The sequence below is a fragment of the Triticum aestivum genome, chromosome 5A (assembly GCF_018294505.1).
Source record: "Triticum aestivum cultivar Chinese Spring chromosome 5A, IWGSC CS RefSeq v2.1, whole genome shotgun sequence".
NCBI lineage: Eukaryota > Viridiplantae > Streptophyta > Magnoliopsida > Poales > Poaceae > Triticum > Triticum aestivum.
In genome coordinates, this window is record NC_057806.1 from 454,051,937 (window position 1) to 454,067,389 (window position 15,453).

Here is a 15,453-nt window from a genome sequence, read left to right on the forward strand (position 1 = left end):
GCATATCCCCGTTGAGGTAACCTAGTGTTATTCGAAATTTCTCCGGTTTCATGTTAACCGGAATGAGTTTGTTAACAAGACTTGATCAGTCTTGTTAGTGGATTCCTTTTGACGAGCATGAGATGGATGAAACTAGAAGCACAACCTTCTGTACCCTCTCTATAATTTCTGTTATTTAGTTGAAATAAAATAAAAATAAATAATTTTATGTCTGTTATCTGATTATCCGTGCAATATAAAAATACCTCAAAAATAAAAGTTCTCCAAATGCCCCGAAAATTAAATATGATTTTTCTAGAATATTTGAGGATTTATGGAACAAAGAACACACCAGGGGGGCCAACCACCTTGCCACGAGGGTGGAGGGCGCGCCCACCCCCCTAGGGCGCCCCCCTGCCTCGTGGGCCCACGGTGGCCCTCCTCCACTTATTCTTTCAGCCACACACTTCATCTTCCTCCCCCAAACACGAAAAACCAGCTCAAACCCGAGTCCAAGTTCGTTTTGCTGCCATTTTCGATCTCCTTGCTCGAAGCACCTCTCATAAAACTGCTTGGGGAGGTTGTTCCTTGGTATGTGACTCCTCCATTGGTCCAATTAGTTTTTTTCTAGTGCTTTATTCATTGCAAATTTTTGCTGCTTAGGTGACTCTCTTCTTGAGCTTGCATGTCAAATTTATATGGTCAAAAGTAGTTTTGATGCTTGATATAGGCCCTAGGCACTTGTAGCTCGTAGGTTGCATCATAATAGACATAATGGAGATTTCTTTGGAGGAAATTTAATGCAACCCGCTTAGCTAAATTTCTTGAGATAGACGTTCATGAAGGAGACATGGAGTTGCCTCCTGCTTATTTAGATTTTGATTCTATGGTTTCTCACCATTTTGTCGAGAGGAAGAATCACCTCTAGTACCGACTAATCTTTGACAGACGCCGTGCTGTCCATATTACTCTCACTGCTCCTACTTTCTTTGATTATCAGGCAAGAGGAGGATATACTATTACCAGAGAGGAGGCAGATGAGTATGAGACGAGAGCGGAGGCCGCTCGTCGCCACACTGCAGCTCAGTAGGCGATAGCCGCTGCATCACAGTACGACCCCAACAACTATTATTATGGATATCAGCCAGGCCAGCCGTGGCCATAGACCAACTTAGGCCAAAAGCCTAAGCTATGGGGAGTACATATTTCCCACCGACATTACATTTATGTTCTCACACACTCATTGATAGATGTCGGTGCTCATACTTTTTTATTGTATCATCCATGCTAGTTTATTTCCTTTTATGCTTTCTTCTTGTGTGTTTAATAAACCTTAAGAAAAACCAAAAAATTAGTTGTAGCTTTTAATTAATTTACTTTCCATGCTTGTAGTAGTAATTAAAAAGAAAACCCAAAAATATTTCTTATTCTTCTTTTGCTTGTTGGGAGCTTTCCCGTGTAAATAGTTTTCTTTCTTTTCTTTCTTTGGGGGTCAGTAGGAGAAGACCATAGTTAAATTGTTGAAATGGCTCTTATATGCATTATTGTTTATCTGACAAAAGAGCCCATATTGCTTTGTCTTCTCCTGTTTATTGAATGCTCGCAGATTCCAGCTTAGTCCAATGCACGTGCACTCTTATTATTATTCACATCGTTCGGTCGTGCAAGTGAAAGGCAATTATAACGATATATGATGGACTGACTGAGATGAGAAAAGCTGGTACGAAGTCGACCTCTTTTATTTTTGTAAATATGATGAGTTCATCGTTCTTGATTCAGCTTGTTATGAATAAACATGTTTGCAATGACAATTAGAGATCATAGTTGCTTATGTCATGCTTGATTAGCTATGAGTTATAATGGTTTACCTTGCGTGCCAACATGCTATTAAAATGGTTATGATGTGGTATGATAGGGTGGTATCCTCCTCTGAATGATTTAAGTGACTTGACTTGGCACATGTTCACGCATGTAGTTGAAACAAATCAACATAGCCTTCACGATATTTATGTTCATGGTGGATTATATCCTACTCATGCTTGCATCCAATGTTTATTAATTTTAATGCATGTACATGGCTGTTGTCGCTCTCTAGTTGGTCGCTCCCTAGTCTTTTGCTAGCCTTCACCTATACTAAGCGAGAATACTGCTTGTGCATCCAATCCCTTAAATCCCAAAGTTATTCCAGATGAGTCCACTATACCTTCCTATATGCGGTATCTACCTGCTGTTCCAAGTAAATTTGTATGTGCCAAACTCTAAACCTTCAAATAATCATCATGTTTTGTATGCTCGAATAGCTCATGTATCAACTAGGGTTGTCTGTATCTTCCTTGTTAGGCGGGTTATTCTCAAGAGGAGTGGACTCCGCTCCTCACTCACGAGGTAAATGGCTGGTCACCGGGATGCCCAGTCCCATGCTTTATGCAAACTAAATCAAAATAATTGCAAACAAAACTCCCCCTGGGACCTGATGTATGTTGGAGGCACTCGTTGTTTCGAGCAAGCCATGGATTGATGTTTGTTGGTGGAGGGGGAGTATAAACTTTACCATTCTGTTTGGGAACCGCCTATAATATGTGTAGCATGGAAGATATCGCCATCTCTTGGTTGTTATGTTGACAATGAAAGTATACTGCTCAAAATATTATTCACCTCTATTTCAAAACCGAGCTCTGGCACCTCTACAAATCCCTGCTTCCCTCTGCGAAGGGCATATCCATTTACTTTTATGTTGAGTCATCACCCTCTTATTAAAAAGCACCAGTTGGAGAGCACCGCTGTCATTTGCATTCATTATTATTAGCTTACATTGGGTGTGACTATGACTGGATCTCTTTTACCATGAATTACAATGTCTAGTCAGTCCTTGATCTTTAAAGGTGCTCTGCATTTATGTTTTGCGGTCTCAGAAATGGCTAGCGAGATACCATCTTGTTATATCATATTATGATTGTTTTGAGAAAGTGTTGTCATCCGAGATTTATTATTATGGCTTGCTAGTTGATTATGATATTGATATGGGTAATCATGAGACCTGAGAATTATTGCAAATGTGGTTAGTTATAATCTTTGTTGAAACTTGAATGCTAGCTTGACATATTTACAACAACAAGAGCAAACAGAGTTTGTAAAAGTTTTTCTTTATTTCTTTCAGTTTGTCAACTGAATTGCTTGAGGACAAGCAAGGGTTTAAGCTTGGGGGAGTTGATACGTCTCCGTCATATCTACTTTTCCAAACACTTTTGCCCTTGTTTTGGACTCTAACTTGTATGATTTGAATGGAACTAACCCGGACTGACGCTGTTTTCAGCAGAATTGCCATGATGTTGTTTCATGTGCAGAAAACAGAAGTTCTCGGAATGACCTGATACTCCATGGAATATCTTACAATAAATAATAAAAAGTCCTCGCCAAAGATGAAGACCAGGGGCCCCCCACACCCTTCTCACGAGGGTGGGGGCACCCCCCTAGGGCGCGCCCCCTACCTCGTGGGCCCCTTGGAGACCCCCCCCCCCCCCGACTCCAACTCCAACTCTATATAACTGCTTTCGGGGAGAAAAAAATAGAAGAGAAGAAATCATCGTGTTTTACAATACAGAGCCGCCGCCAAGCCCTAAAACCTCTCGGGAGGGCTGATCTGGAGTCCGTTCGGGGCTCCGGAGAGGGGAATCCGTCGCCATCATCATCATCAACCATCCTCCATTACCAATTTCATGATGCTCACCGCCGTGCGTGAGTAATTCCATCATAGGCTTGCTGGACAGTGATGGGTTGGATGAGATTTATCATGTAATCGAGTTAGTTTTTTTAGGGTTTGATCCCTAGTATCCAGTATGGTCTGAGATTGATGTTGCTATGACTTTGCTATGCTTAATGCTTGTCACTAGGGCCCGAGTGTCATGATTTCAGATCTGAACCTATTATGTTTTCATCAATATATGAGAGTTCTAGATCCTATCTTGCAAGTCTATAGTCACCTATTATGTGTTATGATCCGTTAACCCCGAAGTGACAATAATCGGGATACTTACCGGTGATGACCGTAGTTTGAGGAGTTCATGTATTCACTATGTGCTAATGCTTTGTTCCGGTTCTCTATTAAAGGGAGGCCTTAATATCCCTTAGTTTCCATTAGGACCCCGCTGCCACGAGAAGGTAGGACAAAAGATGTTATGCAAGTTCTTTTCCATAAGCACGTATGACTATATTCGGAATACATGCCTACATTACATTGACGAACTGGAGCTAGTTCTGTGTCACCCTATGTTATGACTATTACATGATGAACCGCATCCGGCATAATTATCCATCATTGATCCAATGCCTACGAGCTTTCCATATACTGGTTTATGCTTATTTACTTTCCCGTTGCTATTGTTACAATCACTACAAAGTACCAAAAACATTACTTTGCTTTCGTTACTCTTTTGTTACCGTTACCATCACTATCATATTACTTTGCTACTAAACACTTTGCTGCAGATACTAAGTTTCCAGGTGTGGTTGAATTGACAACTCTGCTGCTAATACTTGAGAATATTCTTTGGCTCCCCTTGTGTCGAATCAATTAATTGGTGGAAGATCATATGTTCAGATCCTATATGCATATTAATACCCCTCTGATTATGAACATGTTTATGCTTTGTGAGTAGTTACTTTTGTTCCTGAGGACATGGGAAAAGTCTTGCTATTAGTAGTCATGTGAATTTGGTATTCGTTTGATATTTTGATGAGATGTATGTTGTCTCTCCTCTAGTGGTGTTATGTGAACGTCGACTATATGACACTTCACCATTGTTTGGGCCTAGAGGAAGGCATTGGGAAGTAATAAGTAGATGATGGGTTGCTAGGGTGACAGAAGCTTAAACCCTAGTTTATGTGTTGCTTCGTAAGGGGCTGATTTGGATCCATATGTTTCATGCTATGGTTAGGTTTACCTTAATACTTTTGTTGTATTTGCGGATGCTTGCAATAGAGGTTAATCATAAGTGGGATGTTTGTCCATGTAAGGGCAGCACCCAAGCACCGGTCTAGACACATACCAAATTATCAAAGTACCGAGCGCGAATCATATGAGCATGATGAAAACTAGCTTGACGATATTCCCATGTGTCCTCGCGAGCGCTTTACATCATATAAAAGTTTGTCCAGGCTTGTCCTTTGCTACAAAAAGGATTGGGCCACCTTGATGCACCTTATTTACTTTTGTTACTTGTTGCTCGTTACAAATTATCTTATCACAAAACTATCTGTTACCACTTATTTCAGTACTTGCAGAGAATACCTTGTTGGAAACCGCTTATCATTTCCTTCTGCTCCTCGTTGGGTTCGACACTCTAACTTATCGAAAGGACTACGATAGATCCCCTATACTTGTGGGTCATCACCATGCCGCAGGCCGGCGTCGTGGACCATCTGGCGCAGCCGCTGGCCGCTCACGCGCATCGCTGCCATGGGTCTGGAGTGAGCTCTTTTGTGCTTAGTGTAGGTGCTTAGGCAAATGCTTAGGTGCGTACGATGTGGTAGATGCATTGGAATGGAGGGGCGGCTTTATATTAGGGCAATGAGGGCAAACAGCATTGCATTCACATCGTGTAGCCTCTTTTCCCGGACTTCTTCCCATTACTTCCCTCGTGCATTAATTGAAGGAGGATGCATTGGCCGTTCAACATATCAGGAACCGCTACTCCCTCCCTCATCTGCATTAAAGCCGTATCGGGAACTGCGCCGCCCGCTGTCAAATCGAATACTCCCTCCATCTAGGTGAGTGTTAAGTCATCTTATGAAAACCAAATAGTAAACACATAGGCATGGTGCATTAACTCTCATGTTGTTTCTTCTTTTTTTTACATAAATAGAGGAATCAACCAAGAAGAGATGTGGGGCTTGTATGCTTTTAATGACTTGAGACTATCAAACATGACATGCAGTGGTCAGTTCATTGCACAAGAACAAATACGACCCATGTCAGCACACACGCATCTTATATAGCATCACATCCAATGGCTATAAAAGATGAATGAGACCAAATTATATCTCATCTAGATGAGTTCTCGCAAAACTGTATTAATAATACTTAGTACTCCTGCACCATGTATCATATATTAGTATCATGTAGTACTTTATTTATTTATGAGGTATCTAGATGGCACTGCACCGCCAAGAAAAGAGGGTAACATCAAAATTATGGACTACTTTTTTGAGTATGTTGGTAAGGTCCGGTCATAGTCACTTGTTGAAATCTCTAAAAAGACAAATACTCCCTCCGTCCGGAAATACTTGTCATCAAAATGGATAAAAGGAAATGTATCTAGACGTATTTTAGTTTTAGATACATCTCTTTTTATCCATTTTGATGACAAGTATTTTCGGACGGAGGGAGTAGAAAACAGAGTTGGTGATGATGGTGTGCGTGCCATCCTGCAATATAGGCTGTCGGATTTATATCTAACGGGTAGGAAAGAAACTATGACAATTTTGCAAAAATGTACCCGCACGTCTCTCCACGTTCGCAAATAAGGCCTTCCCTCGTTCAACCTTTTCTCTCACAAGATAAACTACTCATACAAATGCATCTTGAGGTGTCCATAGAATCGAAGAGAGGGATGATGTGTGTGTGCGCGCGCGATCGATAAAGAGTGCCATCAAATTTGTGTGTGCCCACGTCAAAGATATAGAGTGGCTGGCCTACTGGAATGTGAGATGGGACATGTGCAGTTTGTCTCTGTGGCATGGATACCTACCTGCAGCGCTCGACTATCGGTGTGTGGTGGGGGAAGAGGGAGGCCCAATTAACTATAGAGGTACAATGGCTGGTATATGTGTGGAGGAGGAGAGAGGCCTACCTCATGTATTAAGGAGATCGATCTGCCTCATGTATTAAGGGAGATGGATCGGCATCCATGCATATGTGCAGGAGAGGAATAAGGTTGGGAGAGAGACAGAGCTAGAGTGTTGGAGGGGTGGTAGTGGAGTTGCTTCTAACAAATGGTGGGATAGGATTGCTAGACAAACGGAGGGCACGCCCGCAAAATCAATAAGAGAGGAGATGGCTGCTTGTTGTCTGTGCACGTGCGTGTGAGAGACGGGTCAGGAGGCATGCACGAATGATAAGGGGGGACGATGTGGCTGTGGTAAGTAGACGTAACTACATAGGAAGATCAATCACCCTTTGTTAGAGAAAGGAGAGACATAACTTGCGAGGTATGTCAATCGATGGGGGGGGTAGTTAAAGTCGATCTAGGCATATGTTGGGAGATCGATTGGTATACATGCATGTGTGTGTTAGAAGCAAATGAGGCACGAGGAGAAGGATAGAGAGAGAGCGATGCATGTAGGAGGTGGTACGAGAGGCATACTATATCGAGGGGGGAGGAGTGTGCGAGTACGAGAACAGTGAAAAGAGTGGTGGGAGTGAGGCATGGACGGTGACAAGAGAAGAGGGGAAGCTTGTGTTTGTGCTAGGCACACCTGGCTAGAGAGGCATATCGATCGATGTGTGCCGTAAAGAAGGAGCTGGGGGGGCCTACACACACTATGGGTGAACGACCTAAAGTGAAAAGACGAATTTGTGCGATGGAGCTAGAGAAAGCTGAGGGAGGGTGAGAGGGATGCGGGCGTGTGCATGCACAAGAGAAAGTTAGTGCTAGCTACAAAGATAAGAGGGTTGTGTGGGTGTAGAAGACGAATAGAGATCATATATACTTCATTATAAAAAACGAATTCGGATATTTGAAGAATTTATCATAGTATTTCAAACCGACGCATGTGTGAATATATATAACGGTGATACACATGGTGTGGTTATGAACATGTTATACTACATTTAATATATTTTATCTCTACTCTTATAAAAAACGGACTTGTTGATGATGGTGTGCCTGCCATCCTGCATTATAGGCCGTCCTATTTATATCTGGCGGATAGCAAGGAAACTATGATGGCTGAAGTTGGCAACAATCATGATTGTAGATTCTTATTGAAATAGAGAAACGAATTCAAATTTAGTTCGAATTGCAGCGGTAGTATAGACATTTGGAATGCACTCAAATGTTGGTATGAGTAGGTTACATGCATTATACAACAAGCGAAAAAAATTAATCGGACATAACATGGATTTATACTCCCTCCTTCCATCTATATAGGGCGTAATGAGATTTTTAAGACCGGCTTTGACTATTGACAAGATTAATAGTACATGACATGCACAATGTGAAAATTATATCATTGAAAGAACCTTTCATAGACGAATTTAACGGTGTGCTTTGTGTAAGTTGCATGTCATATATCATTGCTCTAATATTTGGTCAAAGTTAGCATCGAAAAACGCATTAGGCCCTATATAGATGGAAGGAGGGAGTAGCTTTGAATAGCATTTGTATAGTAAAACGGGGCAAGACTCTCTCTTTGTGTGGTGTGAATAGTTTTATTTTTTTCTTTTTCTTTTTGGTTGAGGGAAGTGCGAATTGATTTGATACGTACAAGTACAATATTACTACACGTTAGGTTTGTCCCTAAAATTCAACCCGTGTCTTGTTATATCCCGAAAATTCAGATATCGTGCTCCCAAAACTGGCGCCTTCACAACCCGCGCCTTGCTATCCCGAAATTACAATGCGCGCGAAAACTCCCTCCAGCTGCCAAATCCCGACATGCGAAATCCCCCTTCTAACCCTAAGCCGAAAGGGCCGCTAGTTCAAATCGCTGGGGGTACTTTTGTAACACACCCTACATTTTGGACAAGCGCGTCCCTAAGTCATGCTTCACCCCCTCCCATCACCCCCTTTTCGCCATTCGAAATCCCAGGCCGCCATAACCTCTCCGCTCCAGCCGTGAAACCCCACCCTCCTCCGTCTGCCACGTCACCGCTGCCCAGCCGGAGCCTCTTCCCCGACGACGTCGTCCACTGCAACAGCTCGACGTCCCTCGTCCACCTCCCCGGATGAGGATCCGTCATCCATCTTGCCGTCCCGCCGGTTCAGCCGCCCCGTCCTCCACCTCCAAGGAGCTGCTCCGATGATCGCCTCGTCTATCGCGGCTGCTCCATCCCCACAGCGCCGCCTTAACCTGCTCCACCGGAACCGCAGCATCCTCACTGACTCCTCGGACAAAGCCGAGGCCTACTCGGCGCCACCAAAGAGGTTGTACACTCATCGCATCGCACCTTCTCCTTAACTCGAGCTCCTAGCGCCGACGGTGCTCCATCCCGCACCCCCATGGAGCGGGCGACAACTCCACGGCGTCTCTCCCCCAGTGCGAGGCCCCTTCGGCGGCGGCGGCCATACCAGCCAGATCTGTTGTTCCTGCTCCGGCTCTCGCTCGCCCAGCTGCTGCTGCTCTCCCTCTCGCTCGTGCTGCTGCTCTCCCCCTCGCTCGTGCTGCTGCTCTGCTCCGATTAAGCCACACTTCAGTCGACTGAATCGACTTTTGGGTCAGTCGATTTTCAGGGGTTGGGGGGCTCACCGGAGTTAAGGAAGAACCACCGCAGTGGGGATGGGGGCTCGCCGGAGAGGTACCCCACTATCTATCTTAGGGTTTAGGGTGGGGGCGGGGGGCCTAGAGGGCTGGCCGGGGCGGCGGTGGCGAGTTGTTTCGGGGCGGCGAGGCGGCGCTGGGGCCGGCGGTTCGGCCGGTGGTGCAGGTTGAAGATGAACTGTAGGCCCTCCCTAAATTACATGTCAAATGCCTCTCTGCTACCATTGCGTTCAGTTTCGACAGTAGCATTCAGATTCCACAATAAATTTCAATTTCGACAGTTAAGTTCAGAGTCAACAGTTTTTACCTCATCTGTTGTAGTCGGGTAGTTTTTGGTGATGTTAATTTTACATCCATTTTACATCATCTATTGGAGATGCTATTAGAATCCCACTTGAGATTGATGATGTCTGTCTTGTGCTGCTTCAGCCTTGACATCTTATGGCTCACCGGAGCTGCTCCAACGACGGAACGATCCATCACAACAGAGCAGTGCCCTGGACGCCGTCTACAGATTCCTCAGATCTTCCTCCACACCTCCGACAGCCACCTCTGCCTCAACTACTTCAGCGACCAACCCAATGATGATGAGGTCGACACGGCTACAGCAAAGAGGTTGTACACTTGTTGCATCACTTATTACTATACATTCACGTCGATCCATTAGGGCTATTTTGGTTCAACGGAAAAACGTCGATCCACTGGTTGTTACCATCACTCTAAATTTCTGCATGCTCTCCTTACATAATCTCACCATATTTTTTTCGTATGCATGTCAAATATTATACACGGTCATGCTGAATATGTAGAGAAAAAGAGAAGAGTTTTGCGCAGCAATACAATGTCATGCAGACATCGCTCCATGGTGGGTTCAATGGCAAACCCTCCCCACCCCTCTCCAGATTGTAATCTAGAGGAAGATATCTGTTCTAAGGCGGATTCAGACGCCGCTGACCACTCCTATTTACCCCCCAAGGTGTTTGCTCTACCTTGGCATGATAATGTTAGTCATATCATGCATATGTTGCCTTGCAGTGCCTACTTTTGACATCATATATGTCATCTGCTTAGTTTAGACATGTTATGTAATGCCACCTATTTAGTTTCTATATCATATATGGGAATTATGCAGTCTCATGTCTTTTAGCCAGCCATAATATATGTGAAATGTGTAATGCCATCCTGTTTAACCAGGCATCATATATTTGAATGATATCTTGCCCATCCTTTTCTTCATTACATTTCCATTTGTCGACAATGTTTGTACATTAAACTACTCTTCCTGTGAATTAGCCATTTGGGTGGGAGATGGAAAAATCTGGAGTGAAAACAAGGCCTTCAGAGCAGACAGTGCTACCTGTCGAAGCAGATCTCTTGTTGGGTCCAGATAGCTCAGAGATGGATTCAGAGACAGATGACCAGTCCTATTCCCCCACTGAGGTGTATGCTCTAACTTGGCACGGTTACACTGCTCATATCATGCGTACGGTGTCTTGCATTGCATAGTTTAGACATCATATACACAATATTCAACACCATGTTCTTAGTTCAGACATCATATTGAATGCCCTCTGTTTAGCATATAAATCACATATGTGAATTAAATGATGTGATCTTGATTACTTAGATAACATGTAGGCGAATTATGTCATGCGATCTTGTTTAGTTATTCATCATATCTTTGAATTATGTTATGCTATGCTATCCAGTTTAGATAGACATCATATATGTGAAATTATGTCATGCTATCCGTTTTAGTTAAACAATATACATGTCAACTATTGCATGCCCTCTTTTTTCCATACTATCTATTGCATCTGTCTCTCATACAATGTCTGTACATTCAACTATGTTTCCTGTTTATCAGCCATTTGAATTGGAGCGGGTGATGCCAGTATCTAGCAGACTAAAAACACGGTCTTCAAATAAAACAGTGCTACCTCTTGGTGGAGATAGCACCCCGGTTGTACATGCACAAGAACCAGCCCTACCACACATGACCCAAACTCTCACAGATTGTACCCCTACTGCGATGGACAGAGAACCAGCTCTACCTATTCTAACCCCAACCCCAGCTGATAGTAACCCAGTTCCTGTTGACACAACACCATCTCCACCACAGAGCTCCCAAACAAGAGCAGTTAGTAAGGCAGCTCCGGTGCCAAAAGGGCCAGTACTATCACGGCAAACCCCAACTCCACCAGTTAGTACGCCTATTCTTATGGAGGATGCACAACCAGCTAGTCGTAGTTTAGCATCTATCGCATTTGATATTGTTAAATCGTATGTGCGTATCTTCCCATCTTGGAAATATTATACTGAAGATGAAGGAAAATGTCAGTTGCACATGTTTGTCCAGGTGTTATGTGTAAGTAATGTTAATCATGGCAATTACTTTGCTACGTCCCATACATCCTACCTCCATGATGGTTTTAATACAGCAAATTTTCCCATTTTTCTCTATAGAGAAGGACCGATTTGGAAACTCAAGATGAGGTAACCTGTGCTAATACCTCTGGTATCTTCAAGAATGCTTGGTGGCAGTATCGGAATTACATGAAGAAAACGTACTTCACCGGCAAAGAAACTCATCAAATTCCCTTATGTTCTCCTGAGACACATTTACCGGACGATGACTGGGAACGCCTTATTCTGTACTGGTACCGAACCAAGAATGTGGTAAGGTCTATGAGCTTATTTTCTATTTTTAAGTATTATATTCTTGTGTCTTACTGTACTCTGTTCATGTAGAACAAGTGCCTAAACCTAAAGAACAACTGTTCTAATTTAGGATTCCATTGCTATCATAGTTCAAAAAAGCGCTAGGCGTTAATTGTGCGTTTTGCCACCGCCTTGCGCTTTACTGACCAAAGTGCATGCTTATGCGCAGTTATGCACAGATAATGCGTAGTTATGCGTAATGCGTTTTGCCAACGCCTAGAGCCTAGGCGCGCTTAAGTGCTCGCTTAGGCGTGCCTTTTTTAACTATGATTGCTTTGCTCTTGTATCACTATATTTACTCATACAAACTTATTTTTAAATTGAAGGATCCAATCGAAACTCCAATGGCATAGCAGGTATGTTCACGCATGTTTCTTTAACAGGGTTGCTCTTATCAATAGCTCTGTTGATTTCAATTTTAATTGTGTATTCAGTTGACTTTCATATCATGCACATTAGTAGCATCACAACAGAGCCAATAGTGTTGTTGTACATGTAGACCCGTGGTACCTATCTGAAATCTTGTTGTGCCATGTAGTTTCCCATGCTTTATATTCTTTCACTGCTGCTTTGTCTTGAACTGATATGATTTGAACCGTGTCTCTATTTTGATTTGGCAAGACAATGCAGTGACCATAGGACATAGATATATGTTTGTTTGATGCTTTTATTATGTACTAGTACTTGGCAATAGAAGACTTGGTAGTTTAATCCTGTCCACCTTACCAATGAACTGGTTCACCGAAATGAGTTTCATATACTACTACATGCTAAACTTGTTATGTGTCTGCTTATTTCTTCTTTTAGAATGCTGACAGAATATTGGGGAAGAGTGCCTTATTAAGCAATGGTAAAGGAAGTAATGCAGATATGGTTTAGGATACTGACACATCCTTGTTGGTCTCCAACAAAGCTAATAAAATAGCTAAGGAAGACTATCTTGAAGACAGCGAGACAACCCCAAAGTCCTGTCTTGGTTTAGTGTTCGAGTTACTGGCCACTACCGCTTGCACAAGCTATTCAAACTCACTGTCTGAATCAGTTCGGTTTCTTGAGTCTCAACTACAAGCTGAAAGACGTCGATCAGTTGTGCTGCGACAAGAAGCGGAAGGACTATGGAAGTCCCTGAAGCATTCAGATGCATACTTTCTGGTGCAACAGCAAGCGTTGGAGGATTTTAGCGCCAAACATGACAAAGTTAATCAGCTTGCTAAGCTTATTGCCAGCATGGTGGATACCCAGGATAATGTTTCTTGAGCTCTTCTGAAGTTGTTTTAGTTATGCTCTTGTTTTGCTGCCGCGTTTATTTGCACTGGTGGCCAATTTTGATGGCCAGTGTATGTAATGTGCTACTTTGTTCCCTATATTTGCACTGGTGGCGAACTTTGATGCCCAGTGGATGTAATATGTGTAATAGTGGTAATAGGCTAGCGTTAATTGCTTGCTTATTTATTTCCTTATTGTCTTGTTTAGTTGTTTGCTTGTAGTCACTGCAGTTCTTTTTCTGTTTTTTTCTAGTGGCCACAATAGCCTATTTTTGGTAAGTAGGCCAAAATAATCATGGCAACACACGGACTGTTGTAACCATGGGCCTCCTGCAGGCCGTATGATTCATGGGCCTTCGTCCGGCCGTAGGATCCATCGGCCTTCTATACGGGCCATAGGGTCCATGGGCCTTCTACAGGCCGTAGGGTCCATGGGCCTTCTATGGGTCGTACTATCCATGGGCCTCATACGGGCCGTAGGATGCATGGGCCTTCTACGGGGCGTATCATCATTTCGCCAATCATGGGCCATACTATTCATGGACCATAACAGGTCGTTAATAGGCCGTATTTGATAACTCTATGAAAACAGCCCAACGGTTTTTTTGACATGAAAACGGCCCAAAGTATTAACGGTCCGCAAATGGGCCGATTGTAATGACGGGCTGAATTTGGCCCACAAGCAAAAAATGACAGTAACGGGTCGTATGTAACCAAATGCTACAAATGAGCCCAAGAATCAATGGGCTGTGAGAAAGCCGAAAGATAACTTGGGCTGGAAACAGCCCAATGGAATAACGGGCCGTTAATGGGTATAAAGTGATACACTATTCATTACGGGCCAGTTTCACCATGGGCTGTTAATGGGCCAAGAGTTACAAAGGTCCTCATATGGGCCGAAAGAAGTCATGGGCCACACATGGGCCGGGAGTTAAAACGGGCTGAATCATATTGGACGGCCCAGATGACGCTACTGGGCCTAATTCGGATAGGGCGTAACAGGCCCTGGGTTAGCGGGCTGTAAATGGGCTATATGTGAACAACCCGTTAACAGGCTTTCCGTGGGCCGGCCCGCCATCTTTTGACCAAGTCAAACAGGCTGGCCTTTTCACAGGAATGGGCCTTTGTTGGGCCGTGCCACGTGTCGTCGTATCATAGGCGCCTTCGGTCCAATGAGCGGATGACATCTGTCCCAACGGTGAGCCGACACGTGTTTCCTCCAGCCAATGATGATTTTACACGTGGAAAATCCCCATTGGTCGGGGCTGTTAACGGGTTATCAGATCCAAAACCTGACCCGATAGCTTAATAACGTTCCGTTACGGTGGATGCCACGTGTCGGTCACCCTTCACGAAAGCACTTCTGTGACGCGCGATTTATCGTCATGGAACACTTCTACGACAGCACATGTATGACTATCTTGATTCTGTCATAAAATCGTCATGGATGTACATGCATGACAAAAAACGCGACCTACTGTGACAAACACGTATCATCACGGAAGTGTATTTTTTTGTAGTGAGAGAAACCCTGTAAAATGATTATTGACCACAAGTATATGTCTGGTAGACCTAATATTTTGTCCCCAAATCATAACCCTAACATTCTAGATTCTGGAAAGGGGTCAGGTCCATCATCCAAGCTTTGAAGTTTGGATATGGATTAAAGGTTGGAGTAGGTGACAACATCAGGTTCTGGGAAGACACCTGGTTTGGCACCTCTCCTATGGCACTCATCAATGGAAATTCTCATGGCTTTGAGAGACTCATTGATATCATGCTTAGTTGGAATAGATATAAGTTTCAAAGAATCAACATCAAGAGAAATTCTATCAACGTTCCTAGCCAACTCATCAATCTTAAGCAATTTTTCTTCTATCAAAGCATTGAAATTCTTTTGCGAAGTAATAAATTCTTTAATATTAGATTCAAAATCAGAGGGCATCTTATTATAATTTCCATAAGAATTGTTGTAGGGATTACCATAATTATTAGAGGAATTACAAGGATG